Here is an 11,664-nt window from a genome sequence, read left to right as displayed (position 1 = left end):
CGACATGTGATTCTTTGACGCAGCTAACGGAATTGCTTCAACCCACTTAGTGAAGTAGTCTCGGGCGCAAAGAAGGACGGCGAAGCCGGTGCTCTTCCGGTGGATGAATGGTCCCATAATGTCCATGCCCCACATGTGGAACGCCAAGGACTCGCGATGTTAATCGGGCCATGAAATGGGTTGAATGATGTTGTGACCAAATGTTTGGCATTTGACACATTTGAGGACATACATACTTTTAGCATCGATCCGCATAATGAGGCCGGCACCCTCGAGATCGCTTTGTGGGCTAGTGACCGACCTCCAAAGATGGTTGCCGCGACTCTCCTTCGTGAATTTCAAAGAAAAATTAGCCGGCCTTTGCTCGATTGATACATCTCGATGGGGTCCCCCGCGGATTTTGCGGAATAATCTGCCGCTCACCAAACAATAGCTACGCGTTTGGTGTGGAACCTTCTTGGCTTTTGGTGCGCCCTCCGAGGAGTGCCGCCGGCCGATGTACCGTGATAATAGGTCGCATCCATGATTGACTTCGCCCGATCTTCGAGAGTGGGAACAGTCGCTAATTGTCAAGACTTGGTCCGCTTGGTAAGGTGTCGGTCGACTACTTCGATAATCACCGCGAGGGACACAGCCGGGTGTCCGAGTGGCCAAGTATGCCAAGCATCCGCGCGACGGTTCTCGCCACGCAAAAAATGTATCGTCCGCCCGCTAAATGACGGAAGCAAATTGTTAACAACTTGAAGGTATTTGGAGAGGTTACCTTCACCGGTAGTGTACTTTTTTGCAACCCCGGCGAATCCACTACCGCGAAGTCACTAAAGATTTGATCTCCTTTACTCCGAAATGGATCGCCGCCACATTCCCATTATTAGTGCTTCGTGATCGCTTCGTTGTTTGACGCTATGGGTCTATCCGAACCGCCTTTTCTACCATAGCTCCCTCGGGGAGACTAAGACGATTCCCATACCATCGCCTTCCGTGGTTGCCGAACCATCGACGCAGGGACCGTGATCGCTGGCATGCTCGCTTTGCGACTGCTTTTCGCCTCCCAATTAGGGTCGCCGACCGAAATCTGCTAGGAAGTCCGCAACGACCGACCCTTCGGTGGATATGCGCCGACGGTCCATGTGGTGTTCGCCAGCTCTTCGCCCATATTGCCATCCCGGTAGTCTTGTTTTCTTTGTGAAGAATCCTCTTCAAAGGGAGATCGCTAAGCACTTTGATTGATGAGCCCGAAATACGGTCTGAATTTTCTTGCCGAAAGTATAACAAAGCAAGGACCGCTTCTTTCTATGTAAGAGTAGTTCTTCTACCGGAGCGAAGGTCTTGCTTGTGAAGTAGATCGGCTTTTTCGAATTGTGTTCGCCCCTGAATAGGACCGAACTGATGGCAAAATCGATACCGCCGATAGAGCCCCAAAGTTTCTCCGCCGGGTTGGTTTGGCTAGGACGGAGGTGTTGTGGAGGTACTCCTTGAGGGTGGCTTAATGCTTGGTGGCATTGATCGCTCCATGAGAATTGCTCGCTTTCTTTAGTATCTCAGAAGAACGGTCGGCATTTGTCCGACGCCTGATATGAATCGGTTGAGTGCAAAGCGCTACCATACCCGCGACAACTTTTGTATCCGCTTTCTTTTGTTTATGGTCGGGCATGTCGATGAACGCCTCAATTTGGTCCGATTTGCTTCGATGCCTCGCCATGAGACCGATATCCGAAAATTTTCCGAGGACGCACAAAAAGACACTTCTCCGGGTTCAAATTTCATTCCGGGTTCGTCAGAAGTCCGAGAACGCTTTGCTCGAGGTGAGTGAGGTGGTCGGCCGCTTTTTGCTTTTTTTGACAACCATATCGCCAATGTAGACCTCCATGGTATCGCCTAACATGTCCCGAACATGTTAGTTACTAGTCACTGATAGTCGCCCCCCGCTCTTTTAGTCCGAACGGAGAACGCTTGTAACAATAAATTCCTTTGCTCGGATAAATGATGTCTTCCTCGATCTTCTTCAGCCTAGTGGTATCCGATTGTACCCGCTTATATGGCCCATGAATGATAGCAGCTCGCGCCCACAAGTCCGGGTCGACTAGTTGGTCGATTCTTGGTAGGGGAAGTCGCCTTTTGAGTTTCTTGATTGACGCCAGGTGAAGTCGACGACAAACGGATCGCGGCCATTCTTTTTCGATCGCCACTATGTTGGCGATCCCACTCGGTAGTCGAATCTTCGATGAAAACCTACTTGTTTGAGCTTATCCACCTCGCCGCTGATCGCTTTTGAAAGCCGTAAGGACAAATCTTCGAGACGCCGCCGAACCGGTTTGGCACCATGGTCGATGTTTAAACGATGGCATGCAACACTAGGGTCTATACCGTACATCGATATACCACCGCTTAACACATCTTTATTCATGGATAGAAAGTTTACAAGTTGAGCCTTTGCCGCGGGTCGGGTCATTTCCCCACATAGACGAAGTTTAGGGTCGCCTTCGGTTCCCGGTGTTCACTTGTCGCTTGTCTTGAGTCGGTGCTTGGCTCGCGCGCTCGGCGCCTCGAGGGTTGTTCTTTGCCGAGTCTCGCGGCCGCGCGTCGGGCCGGCCGAGTAGTCGAGGAACTGGACGCCCTTCGTGGTTATGACAACAGGTCGAAATGACCGCCGTTGGGCGGACCACGTAAACCGGTAGTTCCCCGCCATCCCTCCGGGTTGGAGGGGAGGTGGTGGTGGTATCACGGTGAGACTTTGCTTGTTCGCGGATGCTTTTCAATGGGGCTTACCTCCATTATTTGAACCGCTGGTTCGCCCACGCTTTAGTAGTGGCCGAGATCGGGTCGGGTGAGTGGAAACTCTTTGCCGAGCCCCCCGCTCGCTTTTGTCAGGCTTAGCTCTCACCTCACCACTAAATCTTTGGCCATTGTATAGTTGGTAGGTTCGCTCGGCCGACGGAGATGGAGGTTGCGGGTCTTGGTTGCGAAATGATCCGGGTTACAATGACGGGCCTCGAAATGGTTGCTTCGGTTCCATCATTCCCTCGGGCCGAAAACGGATGACCCGATGCAAAGTGGATGGTAATCGCCCGCATCCGATGTATCCAACGCCGCCCTAGAATGGCGCCAGAGGATGACTTGATATCGAGGACGCCGCCGCGGTTGAAGCCGACTTTGTCGCCCCGATCCCACCGGTGACCGGAGGATGATGTCACCTATCGGGTCGGCTCGAGCCGCTTGAATCCGGAGGGGTGCAATGGGGATCTATGAAGACCGACTTTGGTAAGTTCATCTCGATCGTGGTGGTAGAACAAAATATCGCAAGAGCTCCAGTGGTCGATCAAAACTCCGCTTTGACGGTCCAAATCACTGATTTTGACGCGGACCACGAAAGATCGTTATGCTGGAGGCGCACTTTGTCCGAGGTCGGCCTCCGGAAGGTGATATCTCCCGCTCGACGCCTCGAATCGGGCATGGGCTGCAGCTTTGTGAAGAGAAATTGTATACTTCATGGAGGGCACCTACCCGCCTTCGCTTTTTCCCCGAACTCGGTGACGGAATCATCTTGGAGAGTGATCATGTGAATGGTTCTCGCCGCGGCGCGCGACCTTCTGACGGGCCGACGGCGGTCTTGGTGGACGCGCTCTCGAGCCCCCCCCCGGCTGTGAGGCTTAACTTTGAGATCGCGAAATTGCTCCGTCCGGGAGGGACTCGCTTCAGATCCTCGCGGGCCATGAGTTTGTGGCGCAGTCGCCCCGGGTATACTAGTGTAATCGCTTTGATGTGCCCACTTCACCGACCGTCTTGCAAGTAATGTTTGAGCCCCCAACAGACGTCGGTCTCGTGGCAATTGGCGCGATGAAAAGCGCAGTAAGGCTGGTCTGGGCGATCTGCTGGCTGCCTTATCTCTGGTCGGTAGAATGCAGCCCGCTTGATCCTTTCTAGTATGTAACTAGGAGATCTGGTGAGTACGGCGAATTCCCGATCGTTTCTTGGTTTGGGTCTGGAGGTTTGCCCTTGTTGTCGGGGTCGCCTTCTAGAGGATGATGCTACTTGAAGAAACCTCTCCGCTTCTCACGCTTCTTCTTCTTCTTCTCGCTTCGCTTTATCAAAGCCTCTTGCGCCTTTGATGTATTTATCCACTCGAAATGCATACCGCCAACGCTTCGGGTTGATCTTTCAAGAGCGACTTCGTTAGGTCGGTGTTACGGAGCGCAAGCGGTTGTGAAAGCCACCGCTGCAAATGATTCTTTGAGGCCGCTTTCCATGTCCAAGAGCTTCCGCTTTGAACCGCTTAAGAAAGAACAGTAGGTTTCCTCCCCGCCTGTGAGCGAGCTGGAAGAGTGAATTGAGATCACCCTTCTTAAGCCTTGTAATGGGTCTCGTTTGCGAACAGTCGCGAGCCGCTCAAGCTTCGTATGGAGTCCGCTCGAGGGAGAAAAACCAATCGAGCGGGCCGCCCTTAAAGTTTTGCCGAAAGAGTCCGCATCGGAGATGGTCGAACTCGGGCCTACCAGAGTGCGAGGCTTTGAGCATATCGCGCTATATGTTGGCCCGGCATGTACGACCGTCATACATACGGGAAACCGTGGTTGACAAAGTCCGAGGTGAGATCTTATGAAGAACTTTAGCAGAAATGGAGATGCTGCCGATAGGTTTTCAACATTTTCTCGCACTATCCGGGTAGAATCTTTCTTGACCGCGATTCTTGTCGAGCCTTTGGTTTAGCTCGGTGATCCGCTGATCGACGCTGATGACGCCGCCGTCATGCAAGTGCCAGACTAGTGGGCTTTGTGGTATCTACTTGTGCACGAATGTGACGCTTTGCCCGAAGTTGGGCAACTTGTTCGCTCATTGTTCCTAGCCGGCCGCCAAAGTGTTGAATTGAGCTTCGGAGGCTTACCATGCTTCGTGGGCTTGAGAATCTTTTGATTTGGTTTTTGTTACTCTTTAGTGTGAAAAAGTGGTTTGGTTTCTCAAGTAATCGGTGACCACGACGGGCCAATGTAAAGGTGTGATGTGATATTCCTTACACACACTGGGGACCGATATGGATGGATGGGTGAGACCGAAGTTCGCTTTTTGAGCTTAACCGCCACGATCTTACTCTCGGGTTCCGGGGTCGAGTAGAATCAGTCCGGGCGAGTTCATGGGAGTGGTATTTATAGAGATTGAAAGTGTATCCTCACCCTCCACGCAGTAAAGGATGTCACCAACGGGGTGTGGATCATGGGAGCACGTGAGAAATATCTACATAGGTCTGCTGTGATGATGAGGAGTGGCAGTCTGTGCGAGTAGCTTGCGGCCGTGACCAGTGACTGACAGTTAGGATGGGTGCAAGTACACCTTCAGTCATGATTGCTTATGGATAGGGGGTCTGTGTCACTGCCTGGCGTAGTTCGCATGATGTTGCGATCTGTCCTGTGGCGCGATGTTGGCTCATGGATGCGACCTGGGACCATAGGTCGGTGCATTAGTTCCACCATGTTAAGCGCGTGCTGGATAGAGAATATCACTCCCCTACATTAACCAAAATCTGACAGGCTTCAATTTCACCTCTCTCCCTCCTGCCGCCTCCAATCTCCAATCACCAAATAAAAAGAGAGATAGAAGTGAAATGGAACCAATTCAAAGAAACACTCGATATGCTGTACAGACCCAAAGTGAAAGAAGAACAAAGTATAGTTAGAAAAGGCACCAAGAGCTCTCTAGGCTTCAATATATAAATCGAGCACAGGAAATCAGAAGAGCCAGAGAGAATGACGCTTTGACAGGACCACCAGCAGATGTTATAGTTTTGAATTTAGTGAATGAAGAAATTGGGGAACATGGTGGGGGAAGCACGCAAGTGTTTCTATATGAGCCACCGAGAAATGCAGAAGTCTTAGCCCCAGAAGAAGCATTAAATGGTACACCAATAAATCAAAATTTTCTAGATCCCGCCATGCAAAAGATAGTATTATAATGGATTCAGTTTCACCAAACATTGCTCTGAATGAAGAAATGATGATGGAAGCAACTAACGAAGAGAATGGAGGATTTTTCTCAGAAAGTAATAGTGAACTAGATGCCTCAGCAGTAGAAATGAGAGAAGATGCATGGGGTGTTTTGAAGTCCGAGACTCAAGGGGGTTTGTGTGGTAGTCCCCATATCAGCTACCAACCCCCCCCCCCCCCAAATGACGATATTGTCCCCGAACTGCCGAGGTATGGGTTCCACCACGACAATTCAGAATCTAAATGACCTCGCCCTCAGAACACGAGTTGCGGCGTAGTAGTCTTTCCTCAAACAAAGGCAAACGAGAAGAGAATGGGAAACATTTTGAAGAAGCTAAAGTTCAAAGGAAGCTGTGTTATTCCAGCTTTGGGTTTAAAGGGTGGTCTAGCAGTCTTTTGGAAGGAGGAGTTGCAATTGGAAATCGTGAGAGCAATGCCTAACCATATTACTGGTAAAGTATCTAACCTGGCTATTACTTCTGATTGGTATTTTACCTTTGTTTATGGTGACCCTGTTATGCATAGAAGGAAAATAGTGTGGGATGAAATCAGAACTCTATCCCCCTATATTTTAGGAATATTCTAGGACCGTGGTTACTTTTTGGAGATTTTAATGCAATAATTTCTCCAGATGAAAAAATTGGGGGTAATAGTGTCATGAACAAATGCATGTTAGATTTTAATGATTTTGTTAATGACATAGGTTTGTTTATTGACTTGGGTTTTAAGGGTCCCAAATTTACTTGGTGTAATAAAAGAACGTTTAAAAGTCATATCCTGGAAAGGCTCGATCGAGCTTTGGCCACAACTGAGTGGTTAGCCTTGTTCCCTGAAGTTTCTGTAAAAACTATGGCCAATTCCACATCTGTTCATCTATCCTTAGTTATTAATTTAACTCATGAAGAACCATCTCTCAAGAAACCTTTCAGATTTTATGATATGTGGTTGAAAGACCCTAGATGTCAAGGCATTGTTGAAGAAGGGTGGTCATCAAGAGATTATGCACCTGGTTGTAATTTTAATAGAAGGATCGCCAACACTAGGAAAAAGCTCATTAAGTGGAATAAGAAAGTGTTTGGTGATATTTTCTATAGGATTAAGAAAGTCAAGAAAGATTTGGAAACATGTTTAAGTTTGGATTGCACTGAAGATTATTATAAGCAAAGATCTGAGTTAGAAGCTGAACTCAAAACCCTGTATGAAATGGAAGAGAGTTTTTGGCAGCAGAAAGCAGGGTATAATTGGGTTGAAGGAGGGAAGAACACGAAATTTTTTCATCTTTCTATGATTTTTAGAAAGAGGAAGAATAATATCTCTAAGATCAGAGATGATGACTTATGTTGGAAGAATGGGAGAGATGAGGTTGGAAAAACCATAAATGATTACTTTACAAGCCTTTACACTTCAGAAAATCCTCCACCAAATCAAATATCCTTAATCTTTTCAATAGCTCCATTACTGATAGAGAGAATCATTTTCTCACAGCTCTACCTTCTCCAAAGGAAATATGGATTGTTGTGAATAGTCTAGGTAGTCTGAAAGCATCTGGACCAGATCGTTTTCAGGGTGTTTTCTTCAAGCAATACTGGTCCATTATCTCTCCAACTGTTATTGAAGCAATTCATAACTTCTTTATCTTTGGAATGTTACCCCCTCACCCTCAATGAAACATTCATTACCCTCATTCCAAAAATTACCAATCCTGAGCATATGTCAAAGTTTAGACCCATTAGTCTAAGCAATTTCATTTATAAAATCATCTCAAAAATCATTGTGTAGATTAAAACCTCTTCTACACAAAATCATCTCTCCCCATCAGGCTGCTTTCATCAAAGGAAGGGCAATTGATGATAATACTTCCATGACAAATGAAATCTTTCATAACATGAAGAAAATGAAGAAAAAGAAGTAGGGTTGGATGGCTGTGAAATTAGATATAGCTAAAGCCTTTGATAGGCTGGAATGGTGCTTCATAGATCAAGTCCTAGAGAGATTGGGCTTCTCAAGTAGGAGTAGAAGACTAATTAATCAGTGCATCTCAACAGTATCATATAATTCTTTTAAATGGTTCCCCTTTGAAGAAAATTTTCCCTTTCAGAGGTTTGAGATGGGTGACCCCATGTCACCCTACCTCTTCATTATTGCATCTAAAGCCTTGTCTAGGCTTTTTCTTCAAGAGGAGAGTTTGGGAAATATTCATGGGATTAAAGTCAAGAGAGGGGCCATCCCCATCGCTCATCTTCTCTATGCAGATGATTTACTAATCTTCTGCAAGGCAACTCTAGAGGAATCTAAAAGGATGAGACAAGTTATAGTAAAATATTGTGAAACATCAGGTCAGGCAGTAAACTGGGAGAAGTCGAGTGCATATTTCAGCTCTAATGTGCATCATGATCATCAAAGATTTTTAAAGCAGCATTGGAATGTGAAGGACTTCAATGAAAATGAAAAATACTTGGGAGTGCCTATAGTTCTGACTAGCAAGAAGAGTGAAAATTTTGAGTTCGTGATTGATAAGGTTCAAAAAAAGATAACTGGCTAGAAAGCCAAAGTCTTATCACAAGCAAGCAGAGGTGTCTTGGTGAAAACTGTGGCTCAATCCATACCATTTTACACTATGAGTACTTACCATATTCCTATGAAAATCTGTGATAAAGGAACTTTTGGTGGAATAGTGTTAAAGACCAGAAAGCTTTCTATACAGCTAATTAGGATAAGTTGTGTACCCCCAAAAGCCCTAGGTGGAGTGGGCTTTAGAAAGGCAAGATTTATGAACTCAGCAATGCTTGATAAACTCAGCTGGAAACTGTTGCAGAACCAGGAGTCTCTATGGGCATCTTTTTTTAAATCCACATACTCTAAATAGTGGAAGCTTAAAGATGTGAAGAATCTGCCCTCAGAGTGTTCTTATTTCTGGAGGGGTTTATGTAAGAATCTTAAGGTTGTCACTGATTACTCTATATGGGCTATAGGTGATGGCAAAAATGTTTCTTTATATAATGATCCTTGGATCACTGTTAATGGCTGTCCCTTTACACTTGAAGATTTCAAAAACCAAGATCCCAACCTTCATTCTCTCACTGTGAACCACATCACCCTTCCAGAGTCTAATACTTGGAATTTTAATAGGATTGGAGAGTTGTTTCCAATTCACATCAAAAATCTCATTAGTCTTATACACATTAGACCTAATGTTGTATCTGACAACCTCATTTGGCTAGGATCTAGGAATGGTATTTTCACTGTTAAGTCGGCCTACCACAACATCTGTAGAGACTCATTCACAGCCCAATCTTCATCCTTCAATACTAAAGTAGTCAAAACAATTTGGAACCTTAAAGTTGAAGCTAGTATTCAGCTTTTCATTTGGAAACTTTACTTCCATTATCTTCCTTCCTGTGAAAAAATATCATCAAAAGCCTTTAAAGGAGATAGAACTTGTTGTTTATGTTTTAAAGCTTTTGAAACTGATTATCACTTATTCTTTGATTGTGAATGGATTAAGAAAGTATAGTTTGCATCAACTGCTACTGTCAGAATAGAAGCTCATAATTATTCTGAAAGTAAGCAATGGATTGAATTTTTTCTGAAATGGCTAACTGATGAGTATGAAGATTTGCAGCAAATAGGTCTTTACTGTATAGTATTGCTTTATGAAATCTGGAAACATAGGAATGGTATCAGATTTGAGCATGTGCCGAGTTCAATGTCTACCATATGGAGGAATACTTATTCCACTTGGGAACATTAATGTGGAAGCTTTCAAGATAGAAAATAGGGAGATTGTACATGCTCCTGATTTCCCTAATGAGTTTACTGATTCCTGGATCAAGGTTTACTTTGATGCTGCATATAACAATGTTAAATGTCAAGGAGCAGAAAGGATCAGGATGGCAACATACAAAGTGCAGGATTCACAAGGTTTAAGGCTCGAACATCACAACAAGCAGAATTTCTTGCAGCAGAAATGGCTTGCAAATTATTGAAGAAAATTTCTCCAGGAGATACAATATTACTAGGAGACAACCAGTCAGTTATCAACTCTTTGAAGAAGACCAATTCAAATTCTGTTGAATGGATTAATAATTCTATCTTATGAAATATTATAAGTTTATGTAATAATCTCCCTTTTTCTGTAAAATATTGTTGGATTAACAGAACTGGTAATGGAAAGGCTCATGCATTAGCCAAATGGGCATCTACTTTTAATGGTATAGAGCCTCTACCATCGTTCTTAAGATGTAATCTTTACTATTTTGAAACTTGATGGAAATGAAATGGTATTATCAAAATATATATATATATATATATATATATATATATATATATATATATATATATATATATATATTTGGCAACCAAAAGGCTCATAAGAAACATGTTAATAACCAACTCTCTAAGCTTCTTCAACTCAACTCATAAGTAGCACCACAGAGAACCTGGTTGAACCTTCTGATTAGTCAATGTTAACCTGGTTTTCACAGATCAATAAAGTAGAGTTTAGCACATATAGCAGCAAAGCTAAGCTAGCACTTCATGATATAAATTGTACAAAGGTCATGAGAAAAAAATAGAAAACAAAATAAAAATGGAAGACATGCATACCGATCTACATAGCAAAGCGTAGTAATTGCACCAACTGCATGAACACAATTTACTTGTAGAAAGCCTCATGTGGACACTCCCTAAGAAAGTAGTTACACATTCCAACTTATATCCAAATTAGTCACGCATTCACTTGTAAGTTGTAAGTTGTAACAACATGAATTTCCAAGCATACGTGTGAACTCTTATCAACACTTTCGAGTAATTATTGGAAAAAAAGAACACGAGTATTTTATTGGATTAGAGCAAGAAAATTTAGTTAAAGGTAGAATCAAGATATTTCAGTCAAAGTTGGTCAGGCTACACCTAGCCTACGATCTACATCCAGTCAAAGTAAAGTTTATTGGTTTATTTATAAGGCTAGGTGCAATGGCTCCCATTCCCTCAAAAGTGGAGGGAGTGGCGGTGGTTTTTGCTACTTATCTTCATAATACTCTCTATATATAGAGAGTAATATTGAGAAATAGAGAGTACATTCCACGCGAGTTGAAATGGCGTGTTTTGTAAAAACCCAAACGACGCCACTTGAACTACCGTGGAATGCATTTTTCAATTTCATACCGCGCCATTTGAAGTGGCGTGGTTTGTAAAATCCCAAACGGCGCCACTTGAAGTGGCGTGAAATATATATATATATATATTTTTTTAATTCCGCGCCAATTGAAGTGGCGTAGAATATAATGGTCCAAACCAGTGGACACTAAAATTGACTCCCCATCCTCAAAACACTGTTTTTTTGTGGAATGGAGATAGAAGGTGATGCACCATTGGACTCAGCCTAATAAATACCACTGCACTCTATAATTAGTTTTACTACTCATAGAGGAGATACCGGTTCTAGAATATTGCATATCACAATGCAAAAGTGCAGAAAATATACGAAAGCTAAACAATTCTTACATATTGAGCCTATTGGATCCACAAATATAAATATTATTCAAGTTCTTGCCAAACCCATAAGTGCATTCCCAATGCAGGTGGATTTATTTCCCCTCTTATCACTGCCACGTAGGCAGTATTTCCCAAGTTTTTCACCGTTTTGGCGAAAAGTAAGGTGAGGCTGCTCAATGCAAAGGTGAAAAAT

General features: G+C 44.2%; 1 long non-coding RNA gene across 1 annotated transcript; it reads left to right on the top strand.

The window, feature by feature from the left end:
• The first annotated feature begins 6,265 nt into the window (after window positions 1-6,265).
• On the top strand, window positions 6,266-10,267 carry LOC147520088 (uncharacterized). The gene is made up of 2 exons (XR_015212410.1): window positions 6,266-6,427; window positions 9,598-10,267. It is a non-coding gene; the product is annotated as an uncharacterized LOC147520088 (long non-coding RNA).
• The last annotated feature ends 1,397 nt before the right edge of the window (window positions 10,268-11,664 follow it).

The sequence above is a fragment of the Coptis chinensis genome, chromosome 2 (genome assembly GCF_015680905.1).
Source record: "Coptis chinensis isolate HL-2020 chromosome 2, ASM1568090v1, whole genome shotgun sequence".
In the NCBI taxonomy this organism is placed as follows: domain Eukaryota; kingdom Viridiplantae; phylum Streptophyta; class Magnoliopsida; order Ranunculales; family Ranunculaceae; genus Coptis; species Coptis chinensis.
Note: the sequence above shows the minus strand (reverse complement) of the source record. Positions and strands in the feature narration are given on the sequence as shown.